Genomic DNA, 7,500 nt, shown 5'->3' with positions numbered 1-7,500 from the left:
TATTTGCATGTTAAAGGTCAACTTTGGGCAAAAAATCTTAAATAACATATTTAAACGGTATAACTGATCAATACAGCATCATACCAGGTCATTAAATCCTTTAAAAAATATATATAATTGGATGAATAAGGTATTTCGCTACAGAAGTGCCATTTCTAACCGATCTCCAAAAACCAATCCTGTGAAATGACGTCAACGCATACTGAAGTAGTTACTGGCTAGCTTAGCTAGAGAACTAGCTACGTTGGTCGCGGCGCACATGACCAGAATGACACACAGATGAACCACCAAAGACACACCCGATTTCTGTTTGAAAATTGAGAAAGGGGGCGGAGTTGGAACGTTTTTTCATGCCCAACGTTTACCTTTAATGTTTCCTCTGTGGGTTGTTTATCTGGAGCAAGCTGTAATTACGGAATTCAAAATGTAGATCTTCCTTGTCAAGTGTTCAGTCATGGCGTAGGGTTTGAGAGAATGGCATTTCTGAGAGTGGTTTCATGAAAATGGATGTGACATCTATTATTAATATTGGTAGATGTTGTAAAAGAACATTCAGGACCCTGTCAAGACTAGAAGATAAAAGGACTGAACATAATGGGTCGACCCGCTCCCTCTGTGCCCAGTCAGCCTAGTAACAGCCCCTTCACACCCAGGAAACCCCTATACCATACACACACACACACACACACACACACACACACACACACGCACACACGCACACACATGCACATACACACACACACACACACACACACACACACACACACACACACGCACACACGCACACACATGCACATACACACGCACACACACATACACACACACACACACACACACACACACACACACACACACACACACACACACACACACACACACACACACACACACACGCACACGCACACACATGCACATACGCACACACATGCACATACACACACATACACACACGCACATAAACATGCACACGCATGCAGACACACACACACCCAGACACACACACACACACACACACAGACACACACACACACCCAGACACACACACACACGTAGTTAAGATGAAGCCATGTGGCGACTGACCTTCCCTTCCCCTTCTGCGGACCACACCACTACACCAACTCACAAGAGCTTGATAACCCACAGGCATGGGGCTAGCAGATAGGTACATCTGCAAGGTGACATATCTCAGCCAGGCAGTGAGTGTTCACCCAGGGCGACCCTTTTCTACAGTGATTATCCACAACTCCCTGCCCTGCAAAAGCCGCCCATGCCGGGTGAGAGATGTGTGATAGCAGGGTTCAGCTCTGCGCTCCGGTTCTCCGCTGAGCCGCAGTCGAAGACTTATCAGTTATTAAAGCCCTGTGAACCTGAACGGAGATAGAGAGAGAGAGAGAGAGAGAGAGAGAGAGAGAGAGAGTCAGGGAGGCAGAGAGAGAAACAGAATGATCTAGCTTTCAAAAGCAATTTGGTTCAGTATTGGACAGCCGGTTAATTTCAAGAGGTGTTGAGAGAACTGACAATGCAGGACAGAGTGACCCAGGTGAGATTGGGGGGGAGCTGTTGTTAAAATGAGTGGGGAAGAGGGGGTGAGGAAGGAGGGGTAAATGGGAGAAGGGGTGGTGGGCTTTGGAAGGTGTGAGCATCAGAGAGGGGAGATTTTAATCTCCTGCCTTGGACAGGTGCCACATCTATCCTCCGCATCTCCAATTTGACTAGCTTCATCCAGTTCTAACCTTTCTTCCTTTCTTTCTTTTTTTTCTCTGTCGCTCACCACCCTGTTACCAGATGAAAAGTCTGGGCTGTAATGCAGAATGGAAGGAATCCGCCAGGGTTTTTAATGAATCTGACAAGCACAGAGCGCCGATCAATGGCAACATTGTGCCACAATTTTCAAGACAGGATCTCTGATGATGTCAGGGAGAGAGAGACAGAGAGTGAGATAGAGGGAGAGGGAAGGAGAGGTAGGATGGAGATGGGCTTATCCACAGGCAGCCGTTTGGGTCCTGAATTTGTAGCTGGGTAGACGTTTTGGCGCTGTGGTGTGTCATAGAGGAAGAATGAAAGGTTCACCATCCTCATCAAAACAGTTGGACTTTTATTAAACAAACCATCACCCAGACAATGCCTCCCCTTCTCTCCTCTGTTTACTTTCTCTCTTTTCACCTTCCTGTCACTCTTTCCTTTTACTGTACTACCCCTGATTACCACCCACTCATGTCTTTATTACCCTTCTTTACCTCCCCTCAGCTCTTCTCTACCTCCCCTCAGCTCTTCTTAACCTCCTCTCAGCTCTTCTTTACCTCCCCTCAGCTCTTCTCTACCTTCCTTCATCTCTTCTCTACCTCCCCTCAGCTCTTCTCTACCTCCCCTCAGCTCTTCTCTACCTCCCCTCAGCGCTTCTCTACCCCCCCCCCCCCCTCAGCTCTTCTCTACCTCCCCTCAGCTCTGAGGGAAGGTAGCACTTCTCTACCTTCCCTCAGCACTTCTCTACCTCCCCTCAACTCTTCTCTACCTCCCCTCAGCTCTTCTCTACCTCCCCTCAGCTCTTATCTACCTTCCCTCAGCCCTTCTCTACCTCCCCTCAGCGCTTCTCTACCTCCCCTCAGCGCTTCTCTACCTCCCCACAGCTCTTCTCTACCTCACATCAGCTCTTCTTTACCTCCCCTCCCCTCAGCTCTTCCCTACCCCCCCTCAGCTCTTCTTTACCTCCCCTCTGCTCTTCTTTACCTCCCCTCTGCTCTTCTTTATCTCCCCTCTGCTCTTCTTTACCTCCCCTCTGCTCTTCTCTACCTTCCCTCAGCTCTTCTCTACCTCCCCTCAGCACTTCTCTACCTTCCCTCAGCTCTTCTATACCTCATCTCAACTCTTCTCTACCTCCCTTCAACTCTTCTCTACCTCCCCTCAGCTCTTCTCTACCTCCCCTCAGCTCTTCTCTACCTCCCCTCAACGCTTCTCTACCTCCCCTCAGCTCTTCTCTACCTCCCCTCAGCTCTGAGGGAAGGTAGCACTTCTCTACCTTCCCTCAGCACTTCTCTACCTCCCCTCAACTCTTCTCTACCTCCCCTCAGCTCTTCTCTACCTCCCCTCAGCTCTTATCTACCTTCCCTCAGCCCTTCTCTACCTCCCCTCAGCGCTTCTCTACCTCCCCACAGCTCTTCTCTACCTCACATCAGCTCTTCTTTACCTCCCCTCCCCTCAGCTCTTCCCTACCCCCCCTCAGCTCTTCTCTACCTCCCCTCAGCTCTTCTCTACCTCCCCTCAGCTCTTCTCTACCTCCCCTCAGCTCTTCTCTACCTCCCCTCAGCTCTTCTTAACCTCCCCTCAGCTCTTCTTTACCTCCCCTCAGCTCTTCTCTACCTCCCCTCAGCTCTTCTCTACCTTCCTTCATCTCTTCTCTACTTTTATTAAACAAACCATCACCCAGACAAAGCCTCCCCTTCTCTCCTCTGTTTACTTTCTCTCTTTTCACCTTCCTGTCACTCTTTCCTTTTACTGTACTACCCCTGATTACCACCCACTCATGTCTTTATTACCCTTATTTACCTCCCCTCTGCTCTTCTCAACCTCCCCTCAGCTCTTCTCTACCTCCCCTCAGCTCTTCTTTACCTCCCCTCAGCTCTTCTCTACCTTCCTTCATCTCTTCTCTACCTCCCCTCAGCTCTTCTCTACCTCCCCTCAGCTCTTCTCTACCTCCCCTCAGCGCTTCTCTACCCCCCCTCAGCTCTTCTCTACCTCCCCTCAGCTCTGAGGGAAGGTAGCACTTCTCTACCTTCCCTCAGCACTTCTCTACCTCCCCTCAACTCTTCTCTACCTCCCCTCAGCTCTTCTCTACCTCCCCTCAGCTCTTATCTACCTTCCCTCAGCCCTTCTCTACCTCCCCTCAGCTCTTCTCTACCTTCCTTCATCTCTTCTTCCCCCCATCTGAGTCAGGTTCTACTTGGAGTATCATGTTCCCTTTTTGTGATATAAATGTCCTCAGTTGGGAGACAGGGCTATTTACTGCCCACTTGTTGATAAGGGCTGACAGTCAGACCACTCACTTCCTGTATTGAAGCGGAAAGAGGAGTATGCGGTTCAGCGAAGAGTTGAGACGCGTCACCACCCTCGTCCTCGCTCTGTTACATTGTTTCCCGTGAACGCCAAATGGCGAGTTCAAGCAACCACACTTATATGACAGGGTTGACATGGTGTTCTCTTTCAATCTGTCCCCGTCGCCCTCGGCTTCTCCAAGAGCAGGTTCCTCAGTTGTCAGACATCACAAAAAGAGAGATTAGTACAAATGGAGGAAAACATAACTCTATCTGTTGCTGTATGGTGTCAAAGAGAACCTAAATTGGCCATAACTCTATCTGTTGCTGTAGGATGTCGGAGGCTGCCTAAGTCCAGGGCACGTGAGGTGTTGTATGGGGTTTTAAATACCCGGTAGATCGGCAAAGAGTGTGAAAACAATCGCCAGGGACATGAAAGTGAGCAGGAACACACAGCGTGGTCAAATAACCCCCCAGCCAGATGGGGACGGTCAATGAACGAGGCGGTTGATGTGGGATGCGAAAACATTACCCCCAAAACCACTTTTAGCTCTCCATCAATCAATGTGGGAGGAAGACGAGTGCTGTTGATAGCCCATCCCCTTAAAACCAGACTGGGTTGGCCTCTTGGGAGTAAGCATTTTTTTTTCTGCTTTGCTAATTAAGCGGCAAAGCTGCCACTGCATTTACTTATTCATGAATCTTCTCTTCGATCGGTGCAGGAGACCACTTGGTCACTCGACACTAAACCCTAATTAGTCCATCTCTAATGGCTGAGCTTCTAGAAGATCCATACAGTCTAAACATCCCCTGTCAGCCACCACATGCCATCTCTTCGTGGTTATAACTCTATTCTGACCTTGACTTTACATTTCCTCATTGTCTAGTGTTGTGTTGAGGAAAAGTTTGACAATTCTTGCCCTTCATGGAACTTTATTGCCATCCGGAAAACCATATTGAATAAAGTGATAGGTAGGGACACCTTGGAGTGATAGGTAGGGACACCTTGGAGGGATAGGTAGGGACACATTGGCGGGATATGCATGGACAACTTGGAGTGATATTTAGGGACACCTTAGAGTGATATATAGGGACACTTTAGAGTGATATGTAGGGACACCTTAGAGTGATATATAGGGACACTTTAGAGTGATAGGTAGGGACAACTTAAGTGACAGGTAGGGACACCTTGGAGAATGTACAGCATCTGCATCCCCACTTTGAGGAGGTACTTGTCACGTTTGTTTAATGACGGGACAGACCAAGGCGCAGCGTGATATACGTACATGTTAATTAAACCAATAAAACACTCGACAAAACAATAAACGAAACGTGAAGTCCAAGGAAGCGCACACACAACATACCTTACAAGGAACAAGATCCCACAACTAGACAGTGCCAATAGGCTGCCTAAGTATGGCCCCCAATCAGAGACAACGAGCGACAGCTGCCTCTGATTGGGAACCACACCGGCCAACATAGAACTACACATACTAGAACAACACCCATTGAATAAACACAACAAAGAATCTACACACCCTGACTCAACATATAAGCGTCCCCTGTGTCAGGGCGTGACAGGTACTTTTCATCTTAATGGAGTTTAGGCTATTTCATCCTCTCTCCCAGATCCTCCTCTTAGTGTGCTTGGTTTCATGTGACTACAAACCTAAAGAGATATCAAAGGGGATGAGGTGTCCCACCCTTTGATGTTCTCCATAGTGTGAGTCCTAAAGATCAATAGTTCTTAGTCAGGATGTGGCACAAACATCCTCCCAACTAATTTCCTCACTTGCTCTCTTGCTCATTTGTAGACTAGCAGGTTAGAAAAATCATGCACCCCCTGACATGTCAATATGTCAGTCCCGTAACCACCTCAGTCCCGTAACCACATCAGTCCCGTAACCACATCAGTCCCGTAACAATGTCAGTCCCGTAACCATGTCAGTCCCGTAACGACGTCAGTCCCGTAACAGTCCCATAACCACGTCAGTCCTGTAACCACGTCAGTCCCGTAACCATGTCAGTCCCGTAACAGTCCCGTAACCACGTCAGTCCCGTAACCATGTCAGTCCCATAACAGTCCCGTAACCATGTCAGTCCCATAACCACGTCAGTCCCGTAACCAACACACTACCCCCAGGCAGTCTAGTTCAGTCTAGTTTTTGGTGGGGGTGACATCACTTTCCACAAACATTAAATCCGTTCGTCTGTCTGTCCGACCACCGTAGCTTTGTGTGGTGTGGTTTTAGAGCTATAAACACAGGTCCTGAGACAGATTTACAGGCCTCTGTGCTTTGGGCCTCATTAGTTTCTGCCTACTCTGAGTGGTTCTGTGTCAGCTCTATGACTGTTTCCCAAATGCCACCCTAGTCCCTATATAGTACACTATTTATGACCAGAGCCCTGGTGAAAAGTAGTGTGCTACATAGGGAATAGGGTGCCATTCGGGACACACACAGCCTATGACTAATCAGGCTAGGGACTGTGTAGAGACTTTGGATGGACACTGAATGAAGAGAGATGTCGTTGAAGAATACCACATTTCCAATAGGACCCCACCTAACCCAGACCACCGTGAGCTCTCATACATATGTGTGTGTGAGTACGGTAGATGACACGTGTGTGTGTGTGTGTGTGTGTGTGTGTGTGTGTGTGTGTGTGTGTGTGTGTTCATTGAATTAGCATACATACATATTTGGTCTGACTAAAAAAATAATAACCGGACAAGTCACACTGACATCTCTTTTTCAAATGAGCCCAGGCCAAGATGGAAGTCTTGAATTTGAATAGCCAATTAATTTGTCATACTTCTTATAGCCCTCAGCTGTGGTCACAGAAATAACCAAAATAACTGAACTCTCAGCTATTTTATTATATAATTATTAGGATCCCCTTTAGCCGACACCAATGGCAACAGCTAGTCTTACTGGGGTCCGACACATAATGAAAAAGACATTACAGACAAAATACTTTACAATTTACATACATTTAAAAACATTAACATGTAGTGTGTGTGCATCTATCAGTTACACATACATGTCAGTACATACACACAACAAGTAGGTCACATGGGGGAGAGGCGTTGTGGCGTGAGGTGTTGCTTTATTTGTTTTTTTGAAACCAGGTTTGCTGTTCACTTGTGCTATATAAGATGCACTCATGGCTCTGTATAATACTGTACGTTTCCTTGAATTTGTGGGACTGTGAAAAGACCCCTGGTGGCATGTCTGGTGGGGTAAGAGTGTGTGTCAGTGCTGTGTGGAAGTTGACTATGCAAACAATTAGGAATTTCCAACACATTAATATTTCTTATAAAAACAAGAAGTGACGCAGTCAGTCTTTCCTCAACTCTTAGCCAAGAGAGACTGGCATGCATAGTATTTATATCAGCCCTCTGATTACAATGAAGAGCAAGACGTGACACTCTGTTCTGGGCCAGCTGCAGCTTAACTAGGTCTTTCTTTGCAGC

This window comes from Coregonus lavaretus, assembly GCF_964263955.1.
Source record: "Coregonus lavaretus genome assembly, chromosome: 11".
In the NCBI taxonomy this organism is placed as follows: Eukaryota; Metazoa; Chordata; class Actinopteri; order Salmoniformes; family Salmonidae; genus Coregonus; species Coregonus lavaretus.
This window is presented reverse-complemented; position numbering follows the sequence as displayed.